Source organism: Tenrec ecaudatus, chromosome 4, assembly GCF_050624435.1.
Source record: "Tenrec ecaudatus isolate mTenEca1 chromosome 4, mTenEca1.hap1, whole genome shotgun sequence".
Taxonomy (NCBI): domain Eukaryota; kingdom Metazoa; phylum Chordata; class Mammalia; order Afrosoricida; family Tenrecidae; genus Tenrec; species Tenrec ecaudatus.
In genome coordinates this window covers 155,189,544-155,209,898 of record NC_134533.1, presented here as the reverse complement: position 1 = coordinate 155,209,898, position 20,355 = coordinate 155,189,544, and the positions used below count along the sequence as shown (strand labels likewise).

The 20,355-nt window shown below is 47.3% G+C and overlaps 1 long non-coding RNA gene and 1 pseudogene across 1 annotated transcript; one reads left to right on the top strand and one right to left on the bottom strand.

The window, feature by feature from the left end:
• Positions 1 to 256: 256 nt before the first annotated feature.
• Positions 257 to 3,588, top strand: LOC142447182 (uncharacterized). The gene is made up of 3 exons (XR_012784055.1): positions 257 to 523; positions 669 to 742; positions 3,148 to 3,588. It is a non-coding gene; the product is annotated as an uncharacterized LOC142447182 (long non-coding RNA).
• A 12,972-nt stretch (positions 3,589 to 16,560) lies between these two features.
• On the bottom strand, positions 16,561 to 17,780 carry LOC142447181 (eukaryotic translation initiation factor 3 subunit M pseudogene; annotated as a pseudogene).
• Positions 17,781 to 20,355: the final 2,575 nt, after the last annotated feature.

Sequence of the window (20,355 nt, the reverse complement as noted above, 5' to 3'; positions counted from 1 at the left end):
TGGCTGGCTCTGACTATTTTTAGCTCCCAGAAATAAGGGAATGTGAGGGTTTCAGAAAACAAGAGCTGTCTGGGAAGCCGACTGGGTAATGAGGGAAACACTGTCAACAAAAGCTTGACTCTTTCATTTGCAAAAGCAAGACGACATCCCTGCCCCCCTCCACCCCACCAGGCAAAGGAAGGCTTTCAGAAGTTGAAAGAAATGCAGTTTACTGAGTGGTTACCCCTCCTGGGCAGCCTGCCTTCCCTCCCTCTTATCTGGGTTCAGCCCTGGCAGCAACCTTGGTGTGGGCACCTCATAAAGATTCACGGTGGTGAAAAGGGACCATTTGGTCATCTCATGGGACCCTTTTGAAAGGCCAGTGTTTGAAGCAGGATCCAAAGGATCCTTTGCAAGTTTTGAACAAGAAAAGTCTGCTTCCACTGGTCACGTGGGATGAGACGGAAATAGAACACAGGATTCAACTCTCCTGGAGTCCGGGGTGGTGACTGAGCTTACAAAGAGCAGCACCCATCGAAGCAGGGTGAGGCTGATTTCAACAACTCCTCCCCCAACATCCAGGCTATGGCCATTCGCTGACTCCACTGGTTAAGGGGGCTGGGGGGGAGGGGAGGGGTGAATCAAGCAAAAACTAAACTGCCTCGTGTCATTTTGCATTCGATATGAAGACTGTAAACAGAAATGCTGCATGCTGGAGCAGGCTCACCTTCATCTTCTTCAGCCATCCCATTCAACGCCTCAGGTGAGAGGGACCTGGGGAGAGAGCATGGTGAAATCAATGCACTGGTATGTCGCCCGGTCAAGGTCGGCTTGCTCAGGCCTGTTGACCTGACCTTGGCCCATGACGTCCCAATGAGCACTGTGAATGCACCTCGCGGTAGCCACCACCCACGTAACCTTTGGTGGGGAAGACAGGCTATGGCTGACCTGCGCCAGTGTGGCCTGGAGACCTGCCATCGGCCTCTAGAGAGACCTCTTTCTGGGCTCCAAGAAACACTTTCCCATTTGCCAGTGGTTGGTTCAGGCTAAGGCAGGGTAGGGCAGCCACTGCTTGGGTGTGGGCCTAGCTGACTTAGGCCTGGAACAGCACGGCTCTATTTCGTCACCCCAGCGTGCTGTGTCCTCCCCTCCGCAGCTGCCCCACCCCCACCACCATGGGTGAGGAACTGCAGACCCACCTCAGTACTGGAGGTGGGCACAGGGGCGCTAGTGGCTCCTCCTCTTCCCCAAAGCCTCCCACTCTTCCCTGATGCTGGCACTCCACACAGAGCCTCTCTGATGGCTAAGCATCCTCTTCACGGCCCCCCAGGCCTCTGGGTGTGCTCAGAGGAGGCCTGCACCCTGCTGTGAGAGGCAGGGAGGCACTGAATTCCTACTTAGCTTCCAGGCTTCTTGCAATCCTGTAAGTAAGTCATCCAGGGGTGGGGTGGGGGTGGGGTGTGTGTGTGTGTGTGTGTCACCTTATTTAGCAAACGGGGCCATATCACCTTGCATACACACCACACCCCTTGTTGCTAGTGCTCAGCCTCACTCTGGATACCTACCTTATCAACACTCAGCCTTTCATTCCTGTCGCCGATAGTCATGGAGCACAGGAGAGACGGGCCGTAACGGGCAGGGGAGAAAATGAGCCTGGCCTGAGCCTCAGCCTCCTCAGATGCGTGCTTTCACTCAGCTGGCCTCAGACCTGAGGGGAAGCCCTCCCAGAAGTGCCCGCGGCTGTGTGCTTGAGGAGAGCAGCCCGTCCTCCTGTGGGGTGGGCCCCATGTGCACCCGAGCACATAAACACTGTGGCACAGGGGCTCCTCCTTATAAGTCTTTTAAAAAATATAAATCATTTTATTGGGGCTCGTACAACTGTAATCACAATCAATCCATCCATCCATCCATCCATCCATCCATCCATCCATCCATCTGTACATTTGTTGCCATCAACATTCTCAGAACATTTTCTTTCTATCTGAACCCTTGGTATCAGCTCCTCATTTCCCCCCAACTTCCCTCCCTCCCCCCTTGATAATTTATAAATTATTCCTTATAAGTATTTTAAAAACAAACTCCAAACCAAACCCACTGGAACCAAGTCAATTCAGACTGATAGCAAACCTTATTGGATCTTTGAGGCTGTAAATCTGTACGGGAGGGAGCAGTTAGCTTCATCTTTCTCCCGTGGAGCTGCTGGTGGGCTTGAACCACCAACCTTGCAGTTAGCAGTCCAATGATTAGCCAGCAGTGCCAGCAAGGCTCCTGAAATTGTGCCCACAGAAGAAAGAGCTAGCATTCATTGAGGGCTGGCAGGTACCAGAGTGGGTCCCGGTCCCCACCTCACCTGGTCTGTTTTTGGAGATCAGGGCAAGGGCCTTACCACTGGTCATCTTTCTCCTCAGAGAAAGCATGAGACCACATGACGACTCTCACCCCTTCACTCTCTTCCCGTGTCCCCATCTCCATCTTAGCATCTGAAGAGCTTTTGCTGAAAATAGGACAACACCGAATTCAAACCAAGAACACCTGGCTCCCAAGCCCGCATACTCTCCAGCTAATGTTGGCCAGTAAGCCCACAGCTGCCAGACATCTGTGGCAGACAGACCAACGAGGTCGCGGGAATGACACAGTCATGACTTGGCCTTCCTGTTGGGTGAAGGAAGCAGGCATCTGGGATAAAAGCCAAGCGTCCCAGTTTTCACGTAGCCACATCTATGCATAACTAAGTTCTCTAATCACTCCGCCTGTTCATTTAATCAATGGGAAGATCAGATGTCCTGACCCAGCATGCTGTGAGCGACTCCCTTCGGCCTGGAAACAAAGGCATCCAGGGTGACCTTTGCCAATCAATGGTCTCCTGATTAGCCATGTGATCTTGCTCAAGCCTCTCAGCCTCTCTGAACCTCCATTGGCCAATCTGTGAAGCGAGACAGACCTCACCCCTACCTCACACGGCTTTCCCAATGGTTCCATGAGGTGCAGAGATGCTCAGGGCCGGGCACACAGAAGGGCTATGGGCTGAGTTCTCCCACACTGTGAGACCTGAAGAATAATCTCTGATTCTGCTGTTCCCCCTGCGCTCAGAGGTAATTTTGCGTCAGACTGGTGGCACATTTGAAGCCAGTCTCTGTGTCACTGGGTCACACTGTGGTGTCTTCTCAGGGAATCCTGTCCTGGAACCAGCAGTGCCTCCAGAGAGCGGGTCCAATGGCTTTCCTGGGGTCTCCTGGGCCTCTGTCACCTTTCTGCCTCCCTCGCCAGACTCTCAGCGTTTCATCCAGGCAAGGCCATACAAGACACCACATGGACAAAATCCCTCTCGGTCCTGCGGTGGGGACTCTCGCTGCCCGCCACACTGTCAGTTTAGGAGAGGAAGGGTCCAGGGACTGGAGGGGCATGGAGTGGAGAGGCCAGTGCTAAGGCCACGGGCTTAGTCTTCAAGGAAACTCCTCAGAGGACGGTCAAGTGTCCAGATGGGCTCCTTCTGCAAAATGCCTAGGGAAAAGGAAAGAGGGCGGGAATCCGAGTCAGAGGGCATGAGCTTTGAGTGGGCTATTCAGCTGCATGGCAATGACTCGGTTATTTGTCACACAGGTAGGGGAAGAAAGCCTTTCCTCTTTTCTTCATTGCAGTTTTTCCCTGTGATGCAGAGGGTGCTCCTCCTAATCTTCAATTCCATTTCCCCACCCAGGACTCAAATCCAAGCACTCGGGGGTTTGGGAAGAGAAGGGAGTTAAAATCAGAATAGCTGGGTAGAACTTGGCCTTCCCCAGAGACCTCAGCTGAAAATAAGGCCGGGCCCTCTCTCGGGGCTGTGGTGAGCCGTTGGTCACCTCACATGTGAGGATGCTTCTCAGGCTGGGGGAGCACAGTTCACAGCTCAGCGACTGCTCACTCATGACTGGTCATGGGCAGGAGCTCTGACGTCTCGCCAGACCTGCTCGAGCCGTGCAGACATCAGTGAAGCGAAGGACAGCGAGGTGTGAAAGTCTTCTATCATTTGGTGCTGACTCACAGCAACCGGGGAGGACAGGGTAGAACCGGCCCTTGTGGGTTTCTGAGACTAACTCTTCACGAGAGCCCTGTTTCCCTCCTGCACATAGGCTGATGGTTTTGAACAGCTGACCTTGTGGTTAGCTTCCCAACGCATAACCATTACATGATCAGGACTCTTTGGGCTGAAAAGGGGCAGCCAGATGTTGACTTCTCACTTGTTCCTCCACCTTGTCCCCATGGTGGGGAAATATGGGTTCTTGGGAGGAAGCTTGGCCACCATCAGGCACCCCGTGGCCCCCTTTCCTTCTGCAGGCCGAGAGGAGGGGCCAGTCTGTAGTCAGGACAGGGAAGCACATGCAAGGGATTCCCCTGACCTGCAGGCCAGGGCTACACTGTGCACTGTTGCCCTCAAGTGCCGTTTCCCCTGTAAAGACACACACACACACACACACACACACAACACACACACAAGTAAAAAAGTATTGCTACAAAATCTTAGCAACCTCTAGAAAACAAAAATGTCAAAGGGCGAAGCTACGGTGTCTCAACATATCCTCCATCTAGGTCTGTTCACTTATTTCCACCTGTCTGGCCCTTCCTTTCCGCAACTGTGAGGCTGGCCAGAGCCAGGCGGTCTCGCTGTGCTGTACATAGGGCTGCAACCAACCCCAGGTCCCCACAGGACAACAGCAACAACCTTCCCCTGAGAGCTCTATGCGCCCCTTTCTATGTCCCGTCTGTCCGCAGTTGTTGCATCCGCAAGGGACTACATGTGTGCGCCCTTTAAATGTTATTTGAGTTTGGGGAGTGAAAAGGGTCCTTTGAAGGGGCGAAAGGAAAGCTGTAGGATGGGTGGGGTAAGGTTTCCCAATGCATACCTTGCTACCCTTAAAAATAATTGGCTATGAGGGGGCTTCCAAAAGTTTATGGAAGAACCCCATTATCTTTTAATTCTATTTCCCACAAACTTCATGAAGCCTTGTGTTAGTCCGGGTAGACTAGAGAAGACGCATCCAGGGAGACTCATATGTATAAGAAAGAGATTTATATACAAGAGCAGTTGAATATTGAGAAAACATTCCAGTCCAGTCCAGGTCAAGTCCATAAGTCTGATATTAGATCATATGTCTGATACCAATCCATAAAGTCCTCTTCAGACTCATGCAACACATGCAATGATGCCAAATGCAGGAAGACCACAGGCCAGTGGGTGGGAAGTCTTGTGGCTCCAGTGGTGGTGTAAGCATCTCAGCACAGGCAGGGGGTCTCCACATGTCTTCTCCGGCTGCAGTGGTCTGGCTCCATCAACCTCTCTCCATGTGTTTTCTCCACAGGGATGTCTCGTAGGGAGTGAGGAGAGAGTGTCTTCCACCTCCAGGGAGGAAGACGGGCTCCCCCAGAACCCTCAGGAGAAAGCCATACCCACACAGAGGCCTCATTGAATATGAACTGATTGAAAGGCTAAACTCCACCCCTTCCCTCTGAATCCTCAAACTGACACCAGATTATGTAACTACCGCAAGCCTCCTCTTCCATTTTCATGATAGAAAGAAAGTGTCTTGGTGCAATGTTCCTGGCCTTCCTCTCATAGTGATAGTTTTTCATTTTCTTAAAACGTCTTACTGATCATGCTGCGTCCTTCAAGAAATTCTATTAAAATGATCCCTTTTGGGTCCCGTGTCCCCCCACCCTGTGGCAATCACCATGACATTCTGAGCTGACTTTGCTGCCTTGAAGTTCACTGGCCCAGCAGATACCCTCAGGGTGATTGTTTTGATTGGACCCCAATGAGATGAAGCCCAGTCTTACTGAGAAAATGTGTCTGCAGCCATCCACTGATCACACACACAGGTCGAAACATGTTTCCTTAGGGGTAAGCCACGGATGAACTGAACCCCTGGTAGCAATACTTCTTTACTCAATGTGTGTGTGTAACACACACACGAGAGGGCTTTGAAAAGTGTGTGGAGAAATTCCATGGTCTTTCACTCTATTTTCCCACCAATTATCTGAAGCCCTCTAGTACACTCCCCATAAGGAGTTCCAGCCTCAGAAACCCACTGACAGGGTTGCTATGAGTCGGCATCGACTCCACGGCCATGAGTTTGGGTTTGGGTTTTGGAGTATATAAGTAACTTTGATGTTGTATCAGGAGAGAGAAATATGGTCCAGGCTGCATTCACTGTTCTATATTCATTATGAAGTTTTGATGATTAAAAATAAACTGTAGTGAAACTGAGTGGTGTAACTGGTTAAATGCTCCACTACTAACTGAACTGTTGGTGATTTGAACCCACCAGAAGTGCCTCAGAAGAAAGGCCTGGCAACATGTTTCTGAAAGGTCCCAGCATTGAGTGACATCACTATGGGAGGACGGGGAGGTGGCAGACTTCACTGGGTGATACTGTCAAAGGGGGTGACAGCAGAATGATCATCTATAAAATTTTTATGCAGTATTTTATCAGAAATGCATTGATGTTTAATTAAAATATTCCTGTAGTTAGATATCATGACACCCCGCCCCCTTTTTTTGTAAGCTCAGCTTACATGTATCAATATACCGACAGGGTTAAAAGCCCAGGCTAATTTACTGTTTGAACTTTCTAATGTGATCAGGTCAGAGCTGTTTTTACACAACTACTGTGATGCTTGAGCTTGTGTGGTTTCTTCTGAACGTAATATGGTTTCACTGGCTGTGGTTTCTGCTGCTGCTAATATCTTTACAGCCACAGTTTTGTCAAATTTTCATGTTTTTAACTGTCATCGTGTGTCTAGTAGTATTTGGGAATCTAGATCCCATCAAGGAGCGTGGGTGGCATCATGTGTTGCATGCCGCGGCCTGCTGCCTGCAAAGTCGGCCATTGAACCCACCGGCTGCTATGCGAGAAAAAGAGGCTTTCTGCTCCCACAACGATCGACAGCCTTGAAAATCATAAGGGTCAGTTGTCCTCTGTCCTACAGGGTCGCTATGGGTAAGAATCAACTCAGTGACAGTGAGTTAGGTTTGAGATATCAAATAACTTTTTGAGAATGAAGTCGAACGAAAGAAAAAGGAGACAAATAAACCAGATGCCTGCTAAGTTACTAACTACGGTGTAACTCATAAGGCCGTCATGAACATGGAATAGTCTGCCAAACAGTGTTGTTGTTAGGTGCTGTCAGATGGTCCCGACTCACAGCGGCTCTGCACGATGAAGGAAGTGAATGGATGCCACACCGCTGGTCCTGTGCATTTGAGGCCAGTGTCAAACCCCAGCGTCAAAGGCCTTCCTCTTTTTTGCTCCCCTCAATAGCAAACACGACGTCCTCCTCTACGGACTTATTTCTCATGATAACATGTCCAAAGTACGTAAAATGCAGTCTCTCCATCCTTGTCTCTAAGAAGCATTCTGGCTGTCCGTATTCCAAGATCGATTTGTTTGTTCTTTTGGCAGCCTGCGGTACTTTCAATAAGACAGGAAAGGGAGACAAGATCAAAGTGGATGTCAGGCAAATGGAAGAGATAATGCAGTCCAGAAGCTGAACAGAAAATGTCCAAGTTCAGCTTGGGAAGGCAAAGTAAGACATCACCATGAAATGCGCAAGGACCGAGAGTTTGAAATCCAAAAAGGAAAACATTCCCAGCCTGTCTTAAAACTGAAAGATGGTGATAAGAGTTGTACAAGCCCCCAATAAAATGATATTTTTAAAAAGCAAACTGAAAGATCAAAAGAAAAATAATTCATCCTTGACTTGCAATATTGAAAGATTCTGTGGGCGAAATATTGTAAGATGCAGGAGGCATCAAAAGGGAAAAGGAAGGAAGGAAGGAAGCAAGAAGGACTACGGAGTCACTGTACCAATCCAAACCTAGTCCACATCCCACCATTCTGTTGGCTTTCACATCATCTGAGGCCTTACATGTAAGCAAGTGACATTTCAGATGACACCGAATCACATTTTGCGCTGGTGACCATCGTTAAGCATCCTGTCGGGCTGGTGAGCAAGGGTCCAGGGGAGGGTGGGGGACGGGTGGGGGACCCACCCTGGGCATGCCCACCTGCTGTCCTGTGCCTCCGAGGTCAGCCCGGGGTGGGTTGAGGAGCAGTCCTGCCACGAGGGGGCAGCACGGGGCCGTCGGCGGCGGGCGCCCGCGTCGAGGGGGCGGGGCGGGGCGGGGCCTCGAGCCGGAGCCCCGCCCCCGCCGCTGCCTCTGGCCCTGGGCCCGCGGCTCGCTGCGCGTCTCCTAGGAGAGTGCTGTTTGCTCGGCACCACATCCCCTCGGCCCTGGACTGACTGTCCCCTTCTCGGGGCCGCCGCGGCCCCGGGGCTGTGACTAGGGGTTCACACCGAGGCAGCGGCCGGCCCGGCCAGAATTTCCTGCCTCCTCCCGCGACATTTTCCCGTGGGAGCCTCAGGCGGGCCGGGTCCCCCGTGAGGGCCCATGTCGCCCCGCGGCCCTCGCCCGCGCTCGCCTGCTACGCGCGCCGCGGAGCGGCAGCTTCCAAAGGGAGGCCCAAGGGGACCCTCCGTGCCCGTCTCGCCCCCTTACCCTGCCCTCCCCCGCCCCGGCCCAGGCGTGCTTTTGACCTCTCTGGCCCCGGACCCCGTGCAAGAAGTCCTGGAGGTGACCCACACGACCGGTCCCCTCCCTGGAGAACTGAGCAGTCCCTGCAAAGGCACACAAAGGGCAAGGCACCGAGCGAAGGTACAGGCCGAGCTCCGAGCTGTTCCGGGCTCTGAGTGCTGGGCAAGCAAGGAAGAACGAACGAGGCCAGAAGCCCAGCCAAACCAAACCCTGAGCCTGAAACGATCGATCTCCGGGAGGTGGGGGGCCCACCCCCCGGGGAGGAACACCCAGCCCTGCGCCGCGGGCTCAGAGGGAGACGAACAATGGCCCTCTCTGCTCCGGGCAGCTGAGCACACACAGGGGGAAGGGAGGCTCGGCGGGGCCTGGCCCTGCCAGGGACCCCAGCGAGTGTACAACATAGACATTTCCATCTGCTTCCTTCAGAATAAGTTGATGCGATCGTTAGGTGCCATCCATCTGTACAGCACAACAAAATCCTGCCTGCCCCTCACAGTTGTTCCTCTCTCAGAGCCTATGGGGGCAGCCACTGTGTCCAGGACCAGGACCAGGACCTTCTTGCCCAGGACCTTCCTCTTGATTGCGGCCCCTTTACCAAGATGATGTCCTTCTCCAGAGCCTGGTCTGCACTGAGAACATGTCCAAAGCAGGAGACAAGCTCTCCCCATCCTTGCCACTGAGGAGCATTCTGCCTTCTTCCAAGACAGATATGTTTTGTCCGTGGCACTTTCAATATTCTTCACCAGCACCATAATTCAAATGCATAGGTTCGTCTTCCATCTTCTTTATTCAATGACCAACTTTCACATGTGTATGAGGCGATTAAAAATGCAATGACTTGTGTCAGGGGCACCTTAGTCCTCAGAGTAGCCAACTCTGAAGAGGTCCTTGTGCGGCAGGTTTGTGAACGCGGTGCATCCTTTGGTCTCTTGATGGCTGCTTCCAATGAGCATTGATTGTGGAACCAAACCACATAAAAACCTTGACAACTTCAAACTTTTTTCCATTTATCATGTCACCTATTGGTCCATTTGTGAAGGTTTTGGTTTTCTTTGCCTTGAGTCGTAATCCACACTGAAGGCGGCAATCCCTGATCTTCATCAGCAAGGGCTTCAGGTCCTCTGCACTTGCAGCAAGCAAGGTTTTTCCATCTGCATGTAGCAAAATTTTAATAAGCCCTCCTCCAATCCCGATACTTCACTCTTCTTCATACAATCAATTCTTTGATTATTTAATCAGCGTATGGTTTGGAAAAGTATGGAGAGAGGATACAACCTTGATGCTCACCTTTCCTCATTTTTAAAAATAATTTTATTGAGGGCTCCTACAATTCTTATCATCATCCATCCATCGATTTGTAAAGCACATTTGTATATTTGTTGCCATCATCATTTCTAAAGCCATTTTCGTTCTACTTGAGCCCTTGATATCAGCTCCTCATTTTTTCCCCTCCCTCCCAGCTTCCCTCTCCCTCATGAACCCTTGATAATTTATAAATTATTATTATTTTGTCATGTCCTACACTGTCCAATGTCTCCCTTCACCCACTTTTCTGTTGTCTGTCCTCCAGGGAGGGGGGTTATATGTAGTTCCTTGTAATCGGTTCTCCCTTTTTACCCTACCTTCCCTCCACCCTCCCAGTATCGCCACTCACACCACTGGTCCTGAAGGGATCATCTGTCCTGGATTCCCTGTGTTTCCAGTTCCTATCTGTACCAGTGTACATCCTCTGGTCTAGTCAGATTTGTAAGGTAGAATTGGGATCATGATAGTTGGGGTAGGGGAGGAGGAAGCATTAGGAACTAGAGGATATTTGTATGTTTCATTGTTGCTACACTGCACCCTGACTGGCTCGTCTCCTCCCTGAGACCCTTCTGGAAGGGGATGTCCAGTTGTCTACATATGAACTCTGCTCTCGTTGTTATAAATTTTGTGCCAGCATATCAATCGTAAGTCTCTCTTCCTTTCTCAGGTGTGCATGTATTACTATGAAACTTCCTCTGATAACTGCCTTTTCTGTGTCCCATAAGTTTTGGTACATCATGTTCTCATTCTTGTTGGTTTCTAGAAGTTTCCCACTTTCATCTCTGAAAAGGAGTACGCACTCCTTCTGCACTAGAGAGTGATTCTTCCTCCAATTGTTTGCTCTTGTTTTCTTCATCTTCCTTTTGTTGATTTCCAACCTTATGGTACAGTGGTCAGAGCGAGAGGTCTATATGATATCAATGTGCTTAAATTTATGTATGTTTGCTTTATGCCCCAGCATCTGGTCTATCTTCGAATATGTGCCATGTGAGCTTGCAAAGAATGAATTTTTTGTCTTCAGATGAAAAGCTCTGTAAATATCCATCAGGTCCAATTGTGTAATTGTACTGTTTAGAGCTCTAGCCTCCTTGTTGAGTTTCTTTCCCTGTGATCTATCTTTCTCAGAGAGCGGTGTATTGAAGTCACGTCCTCTTCTGAATCTGGCCTGAACCTCTGGTAGCTCCCTGTCAATGTAGTGCTACAACTTTTTTTGGATGATCTTTAGCAAGGTTTTACTTACACATGATATCAATGATGTTGTTCTATAATATTCTTGATGTCCTCCCACAACTCATCAGGTCTTCTGTCATTAGTGTTCAATGTTTCAAATCTATTCTTGAGATGTTCTCAAAATTCAGGTGCGATAGACTCACGGCCATATTTTGAGTCTTGTGGAGTTATCTTAATTTTCTTCAGCTTCAGCCTAAACTTACATGCGACCAATTGATGGTCTGTTTCACAGACAGGTTCTGCTCTCGTTTTAGCTGCTGATATTGAACTTCTCCATTGTCTCTTCCCACAGTTGTGGTCTATTTGGTTTCTGTATATTCCATCTGGGGAAGTCCATGTTTACAGTTGCCATTTGTGTTGTTGAAAAAAGGATTTGCTATCAATAAGTCGTTGGTCTTGCAAAGATCTGTCATGTGATCTCCAGCTCCGTTTGTATAACAAAGACCATGTTTTCCAATTACTGGTCCTTCCTATTTGTCTCCTACTTTGGTGTTTATAGTCACCAATAATAATCAATAACCATGTTTGATCAATTTCAAACTGACGTTGATAGAATCCTTCAATTTCTTCACCACTAGATTTTGTGGTTGGTGCATAAATTTGATAGTCATATTGATTGGATTTCCTTATATGTGGATAGATATAATTCTATCACAGGCAGCATTGTACTTCCTTAAAGGTAGATTTTGAGATGTCCTTTCCTCTTGATTGTGTCATTCCCAGCATAGTAAATCATATGATTTCCTGATTCAAAATGGCCCATACCAGTCCATTTCAGCTCACTAAGGCCTAGGATATTGATTTTTATGTGTTCCATTTCATTTTTGACAACTCTAAATTTCCTAGGTATATGCTTCATATATTCCAAGTTCTGGTTATTCGTAGATTTTTTATTCTTCTCATTTTGAGTGGTTCCCAACCAGCAAATGAGAGTCCCAGAGGCTTCACTCTCACAGACTTGACCTCACATCACTGGGGCCAATGCTGCTTTGAGAAGGAAGCTCTTCCACAGTCATATTTTTGAGTGCCTTCTGACCTTTGGGCATTATCTTAGGCAATGTTCTCCTGCTGTTTGTGGGGATTTGGGTACCTGACAATGTTTCCTTGCTGTCCATAAGGTTTTCAGTGGCTACTTCCTGTGCAGTGGACTGCCTATTCCTTCTTTGCAGCTGTTCTTAGTCTGGAAGCTCTGCCCAAACCTGTTCACTTTAGATGGCCTTGCTGGAATTTGAAATGCCAGTGACATAGCTTTGAGCATCACAGCAACGCACAGGCCAGCACAATGGCGGTAAGGTATGAATAGGTAAGTGGTGCAGAACTATAAGTGAAAAATACCAGGCAGATCTTCCTTGCTGGAGGAGTAGAAAAGGATGGTTGACTTAGATAGAAACCTGAGATGCAGGCTGACTGTGGGTGGATGTGGGGAAAGGCAGCCCTGTAGTTCTCTCTCTCTTCCAGAGAGCACTGCTGTGGGTCCGCCAGAGCTAAGAGCACAAGTAGCAGTGGCAAAGTGTGACCACGCCTGAGATGAAGGTGGTGTCTTTCATTACACAGAGGTCTTAGAGAAGTGAAACAGGGGTGGTGGTGGCCCCTGGGGCTCCAGATGCTCGAAGGACAGAGGTGACCTCAACGCTCTGAGCAGCGTTGTTCTCAGACACTGAATGGATAGACTGTCTTCCCATTCACACACACAGTGGTCCCAGTGCTGGCTTGGTTCACAAACCCAAGTCAGGAGGAATGGCAGGACTCATACACAGAGGAAGAAAAGCCAGAGTTCTTTCTCTGGATCTTCAGTGTCTGGTTCTCTAGCCCAAAAGGATTGGTGAATGCAGGTGATAGTCTAGATCAGGCGTCCTCAAACTACGGCCCGCAGGCCACATGCCACCTCCTGAGGACATTTATCCAACCACCGAGTGTTTTTGCCCTGTTTGTTTTTTTTACTTCAAAATAAGATATTTGCAATGTGCATAGGAATTTGTTCATAGTTTGTTTTTTTAAAAACTATAGTCCTGCTCTCCAACAGGTCTGAGGAACCGTGAACTGGCCTCCTGTTTAAAAAGTTTGAGGACTCCTAGTCTAGATGCAAGGGAGGCAAGGAACTGAGAACAAGCCCTTGGCAGATGTATGGGTGACCCTGAGACTGTGGCTCTGACAGGGAGTGCAGACAGCGAGTGCAGACTTGGAGTGCAGACAAGGAATGCAGACATGAGGGTCATGCCCCATGGGGGAAGGCTAACCCATAGAAGGCTTGAATTTGGGCCCAGCTAAAGCCCTCTTATGCTCTGCATGGCCTGCCATATCCAGAATCTCGGCGGTAGAAGAAAAGTAGCTTCCAGAATGGAAGAACCTGGAAGATGGCTTACCCTTTTTGGTAGTTACATAATCTCATGTCAATTTGAGGATTAAGGGTGAAGGGGTGGAGTCTAGCCTGTCATTCATTGCATAGCCAATGAGGCCTCTGTGTGGGCATGGCCGTCTCCTGTGGATTCTGGGAACTCCTGTCTTTTTCCTCCTTGGAGGTGAGAGACACACGCTCTCTCTGCTCACTCCCTTGGAGACTCTCTACTGACAAGGCTCACTCCCGGTGAGACATTTCTGAGAAGTCACATGAAGTTACCCTAAGACAGTCAGAGTTTCAGAGCTGAAGGAACCACGTGGAGACCCTTGCCAGTGCTGAGACACTTCTACCACCATTGGATCCACAAGACTTTCTACCCACTGGCCTGTGATCTTCCTGCACTCAGCATCATTGCATGTGCTTTGTGAGTCTGAAGAGAACTTTATAGATTGGGATCAGACATATGGGTTAATATTGGACTTATCTACTTGATCTGGTCTGGACTAGGATGATTTCTCAATGTTCAATTGCCCTTGTATATAAAACTCTTTCCTATACACATATGAGGGTCACTGTGAATTGGTTTCTCTAGTCTATCCAGACTCACACACCCTTATTTCTATACTGAAGAAAGCCAATGAAATGGTGAGATTTTCTGAATGTCCCACAGAGAGCTGGAGGACAGAAACCAGAAAGCGTGGTTTCTTACTTGTGACCCAGAGCTCTTGCTGGTAGATAAAACTTTTAAAATGAAGGGAAAATATAATGGCAAAAATAGCTAAAAGGAGTCCTGAGGGAGTTGGGGCATTTCTCTGGGGCCCAGAGCACTCTGTACAAAGTAAACCATGCTAAAACCAGACCACAGATGGAGGTGGGGCACCACACAGAGTTACTTATCTGAGCAGCTAGAAGGAACCATGCAACCAGCTGCGGAGAAGTCACAGGACAGGGGCAGCTTGGAGAATAAGAAGCTTACAACCTACTCTCTGAAGTTGCTTCTATCTCCAATGTTCTGATAACCATTGTTATAAGAATCTTAGGTTCCCATCGGGCTCAGAAGGAGTCTGTTGGTTGATAAGATCAGTTGGCTTGGGCAGTCCTGGTCGGGAATTTTTTTTATATATACTGGGGCTTCCCTGGGCTCCACTGGTAAATCTGAGTCAGCAGCATTTCTGGACTGGCTTGCACAATTGCTCAAGGTTTCAGTGATGACTCAGCACTGAAAGACAGGACACCCCATTGTTCTTCCTGGGAGAAGCCTCTCAGCCAGAGCCTCTCATCTGTGCCTTCATGTCCTCCCTTTTCCTTTGGGGCAGCAGAGGGCTGCTTGTCTTCCTGCACAGGCTTCAGTGGTGAAGGCTGTCGGAATCCTTGGCCCAGAGGCTGCAGCTAGCAGCATTGGTTAGGTAGGTTGAAAGATCAGCTGTTTCTTAGATTAAGTAACCAGACATCTCTGGATGTTTATTTTTTCAAAAGAGAAAAGGAACATTGGGTGTTCCGGAAAGGGACATTGGAGAACAGCCAAGTCTCTAACTTCACAGATGATGAAACGAAGAGACAAGCAGATGATGTGCTTTCCCCAAGATCACAGGGAGCCTCTCTCCTCTGGACCACTGTTTTGCTTAGTTGATCCATCAGCAAGGGTGGGGGCGCTCTCAGAGAGGTGACCCAGGGCCCCGATCACATCCCTGGCCCTGTCCTGGTAATTCCCCTCCCGTGCAGTCATCTGCTGTCTCATAGAAGACTGGGTGTTGCTACGATGCTGGACAGGTTTCAGCAGAGCTCCCAGAAGAAGATGGATCAGGAAGAAAGATTAGAGCTCTTCTGAAAATCAGCCAGGGGAATCATATGGACTACGATCACTCTCCCCATTTTATAGGGGGGAAAAAAAAGTACTCTGTGAGGTAATTAGTCCAAAACCATGTAGCTAAGAATACATGATGGGGCTGGAATTTGATCTGGGCACTTGAGCCTCAGAGTCACTGTGGGGAGTTCCTGAAGTTAACCTCAGGGATTGAAGTGTCTTTACTACCTAATAGCCCCCAGACCACACCTGAAGCTTTATTCTTGCTAAGTGGCTCAGGGGACTGGTCCTGACAGAAAGATCACATTGTGATATCAGCCGACCTCAGGGAGGGAGGGCATGATTGTTACCTAAGTAGACGTAGGCCAAGAGGAAGAAGGAAAGAAACCCTAAATCAATAGGGAAGTGGAAGTATGCTTCCCCCATACTCTCTAGCACGAAAGAAGGTGCTTGGCAGCTAAGCAAATTGCGTTCTCAATGGAAGAGTTGGAGATAGGGAAAAGGCAGTGTGGGCCCTGAAAGGCAGGATGTTCACTACCGACAATGTCTGGATGGACCCTTGGTTTTGGAAATTGGGCAGCAAATAATGAATACAGGAGTGGGGAGAGTGCATTAGACCCGATTGTGTATGCACAACCCTTTAAAAGCAACAACTATGCAAGTGTATATATGTGGATTTTATATCAATAAAATTATTGAGGAAAAAAAAGAGTGGGAATTGCATAACACTTCCTACTGCTCACTCAAATCTGTACCTACCTTAAGAGGAAGTTGTGTGCGTAGAACAGGGAATGTTGTGTGGTGTAAAATCAGGACGGATAGGCGGCAGAGTTGTAACGTTTCCCCATACTGGTTTCATCTGCATGCGGAGCAAGTCATCAGAGAAACTGGATTGTGTGGTGAAGAATGTAGCATCAAATTTGGACAAAGGCTTATTAACAACTTGCGATATGCAAAGGACACAACCGTGCTGAAAGTGAGGAAGACTTGAAGCACTTGCTGATGAAGATGAGGAAGTGCAGCCTTCAGTGTGGATTATGAATCAATGTAAAGAAGATCTAAATCCTCACAACTGGACCAAGAGGACACATCCTAAATGGAGAAAAATTTGAAGTTGTTATGGATTTGGTCTTGCTTGGATCCACCATCAGTGCTCATGGAAGCAGCAGTCAAAAGATCAAAAGGCGAGTTGTATTCGGTGTATCTGCTGCACGAGACCACTTTAGAATGAAGAGCAAGGATGTTACTTTGAGGACTAAGGTGCACCTAACCCAAATCATGGTCTTTTCAATTGCCTCACATGTTTGGTTTTTTTAAATTTGTCAATAATGTTTTACTGTGATTTAATTTTTCCAAAAGAATAAAATTATATGCATAAAAATTTAGGTATCAGAAAGACTCAGAAGGCCGTTTTTCACTTTGTTCAAATTTTGTTTGCAGGCATTGAGTGTGTCATACAGTTGTTGCCACTGTTGTTTTCCAAATGTCCGATGTGTGCCATGGCTGACAACTACTTTTCTTTGGTCTGATCAATTTTGCAGTAGACGATTTTAATTCTTACAGCATCAATAACAAATGCTTCAACATCATCAGCCCCGATCTGAAGTTCTTGCTGCATTGTGTCAAAGGAAATTTCTTTATTTTCCACTGCCATTCCCATGAAAGTAAGCAGTCTCATTTTTGCCATGTTCTGCTCGTGTAAGAGGCCAAGTGAGTCAATGAAGTCTTTATTATTCTGATAAAACCTGACATATGATGCCAATTTAGCACTCACAAAATGGTTAACAAATCATGAATAAGCTCGCTTTCTAAAAACTTGACTGGTTTTAAAGTAAGAAGATGGTCAAAAAGAAATGCATTTGGATCTTTCAATGCATGAACAATACACCTGTGGGCATCAACTCTAGCTTGAGAAGCATTATCTTCTATGTAACTTCCCAGCAATTCCACCATGACTTTTGAAGCAGCTTCACTTTTCTTACAATCTACTAGTGCTTCATAAAGCAGCCTTAAAAGGGTGTGCTTCTTCTCAGTGGCGAGGTTCCAGTCAAAATCCATTTTCGGACTTGATCCAGTTCAGTTGGGATGTACTGGATGGCTCTACAGGATGCTGCTACTTTAATGAGGCTACAGTACACTGTGTATCGTACAGGAGTATTCTTATCCATCCCATGGAAAAGGTTGCTTAGCAACTGCAACCTCAGAGATGGACGTTCTCCTTCTCGAAATTTGACTAGCTTTTCACACAGGCTTTCAATCAGATCTTCTTGCTTGTCTGGTTCCAAGATCAAGAGGAGGGACACCACACTGTTCATCACACTTTCCACATCTTTGTCATCTTCCTTCAGACATACATCACAAGCTTCAATAATTTGAGCTAAATCTATATGAAGACCACCTTCTGAGTTTTCTTCGGAAATTTCAGCTCCTTTCGATTTTAGGTAAGCTCGAAGCTCAGCAGCCTGGTCTTCCTCACTGATATTGATGAAGGCAGGGACGCTCATGGTGAAGGCCTGGGCGCCAGCGACTTCCAGCCGTGAACCACGACAACCGGAAAAGAGCCCAATTGCCTCACATGCACGTGAAAGTTTGCCATCAAATAAGAAAGACTATAAAAGAATAGATGCACTTGAATTGTGGTGTTGTGAAGAATATTGGACTGCTAAAAGGACAAACTAATCTGTCTTGGAAGAAGTATGGCCAGAGTGTCCTTAGAGGCAAGGGTGGCAAGACATACATACTATGGACAAGTTGCCAGGAGAGACCAGTCTCTGGCGAAGGGTGTCGTGCTTGGTTAAATGGAGGAGCAGTGAAAAAGAGGAATTTCTCAAGATGATGGATCGGCACAGTAGCTGCAACAATGGGCTCAGGCATACGAACACGTGTGACATTGACACTGGACAGGGAAGTGTTTCTTTCTGTTGTTATGGGTCAGAACAAATTCAATTGCACATAAATACACCAGAGGGTATACAAGGAGCCCTGGTGGTGTAATTGGTGGCATTTTGGGTTGCCAACCACACACTACAGTGTGAAACCACCAGCCAAGTCTCTGGAAAAGAAGCTTTCCAATCCAGTGAAGAGTTACAGTCCTGGAAACCCACAGGGCAGTTCTGCTGACTCCTACAAGGTCACTGTGAGTCAGAAATGACTTGATGGCAAGGAGTTTTTCTTAAGGTATGGCAGAAATTTAAACTAGATTTAGAAGATGGTATTAAAAAATGAGGGAAACCCCTCTTATGTCAGACAGATCTTGGCTGACAGTAGAGACCACCAGAATTAAAAAAAAAAAGTTTTATTAACTATGTAAAAGCATTCAACTGTGTGGATCCTAGCAAATTATGAATAACCCTGAGAAGAATGGGAATTCCTGAACACTTAATTATGCTCATGTGGAACATGTACATATACCAAGAGGTGATTGTTCAAATAGAACAAAGGACTGTGACTGTGCGGGTTAAGAATCACTGAAGGCGTACACCAGGGTTGCATCCCGTCCTCAAATGTATTCAATCTGTATGTTAACCAGATAACCCGAGAAACTGGCTTGTGTGCAGACTGAGGCATCTAGATTAGAGGGCGGCTCATTGTGTGATCCACAGATGACTCGACCTTGCCTGTGGCAAGGCCAAAGAACTCCCGAGCACTTAAGGATGCCGATCAAGGTCGACAGCTTGGGGTATGGATTTCACTTCAATGCAAAACAAAACAAATGCAAAACAAAAGTCTCCACAACTCAATAAGTAAGCAACACCATGATAAACAGAAAAGATTGCAGTTGTCAAAGATTTCATTGTACGTGGATCTACAACTCGTGGCCAAGGAAGCAGCAGTCAGGAGCCAAAAGATGTTTCGCAATGGCTAAATCTGCTGCAAGAGCCCTACTTACAGCGTTAACGAACTGTCACTTTTAACAGCAAGGTTTGCCTGGCCCAAGTCATGATATTTTCTTTCTTTCTAAAATCATTTTATTGGGGGCTCTTACAGCTCTTAGAACATCCCATACATCAATTGTATCAAGCATATTTGTACATATGTTGCCATAATCATTTCCAAAACATCTTCTACTAAAGCCCTTGGTATAAGCTCTTCTTTTTTCCCGTCCCTCCCCTACTCTCTCACCCTTGTGACTCCTTGATCCATTATGAATTGTTATTTTTATTTCGTATCTTACACTGTCTGTTGGCTCCCTTCACCACATTTCTATTATTCGTCCCCTTTGGGGGTGCTACATATGCAACCTTGTGATGGAAGTCCCCCTTTTACCTCCTTCCCCCTCCCAGAACATCCTCCTACCTTCATGATATCCTACTTCCACTACTGTTTCTGAGGGGTTTATCTGTCCTGAATTCCATGTATGGAGAATGCTTATGTGTACCAAGGTGTGTTCTCCTGTCTAGAAAGATTTGGAAGGTAGAACTGGGTCCTGGTAGTGTGTGTGTGTGTGTGTGTGTGTGTGTGTGTGTGTGTGTGTGTGTGTGTGTTGGGGATGGGGGGGAGGAACTAAAGGAATGATGTGTGTTTTGTTGGTGCTATACTGCTCCTTGGTTGAATCATCCCTTCCTCACAATCCTTCTGTGGGGGGATATCTAATTGTCTACAGATGGGCTTTGGTTTTCTACTCCAAACCCTCTAGTTTGCATCAATATGATTGTTTGTTTTGGACCTTTGATACCTGATACCTGATCCTGTCAATACCTCATGATCACGCAGGCTAGTGTGCTTCTTCCATGTGGGCTTATTTGCTTCCCTGCTGGATGGCTGCTTGTTTAATTTTAAGCTTTTAAGACCCCAGTCACTGTATCTTTTGATAGCCAGGCACCATTTGTTCTCTTCACCACATTTGCTTATGCACCCATTTTGTCTTCAGCAATCATGTCAGGAAGATGAGTATCAAAGAGTTACAGATTGTTAGAAAAAAGTGTTCTTGTGTTAAGAGAGGCCTTGAGTAGAGGTCCAAAGTCTGTCTGATATCTTAATACTTAACATATACTTAAATATATGTACATTGTTTCATTATAAATTAGTATATATAAATACATGCCTACAGCTATACCTTGATAAATAGCTTCTAGTTCTTTCCTCCATTTCCTTTCACCTTCCTCCTATCCAACTATCATTCTCACCATC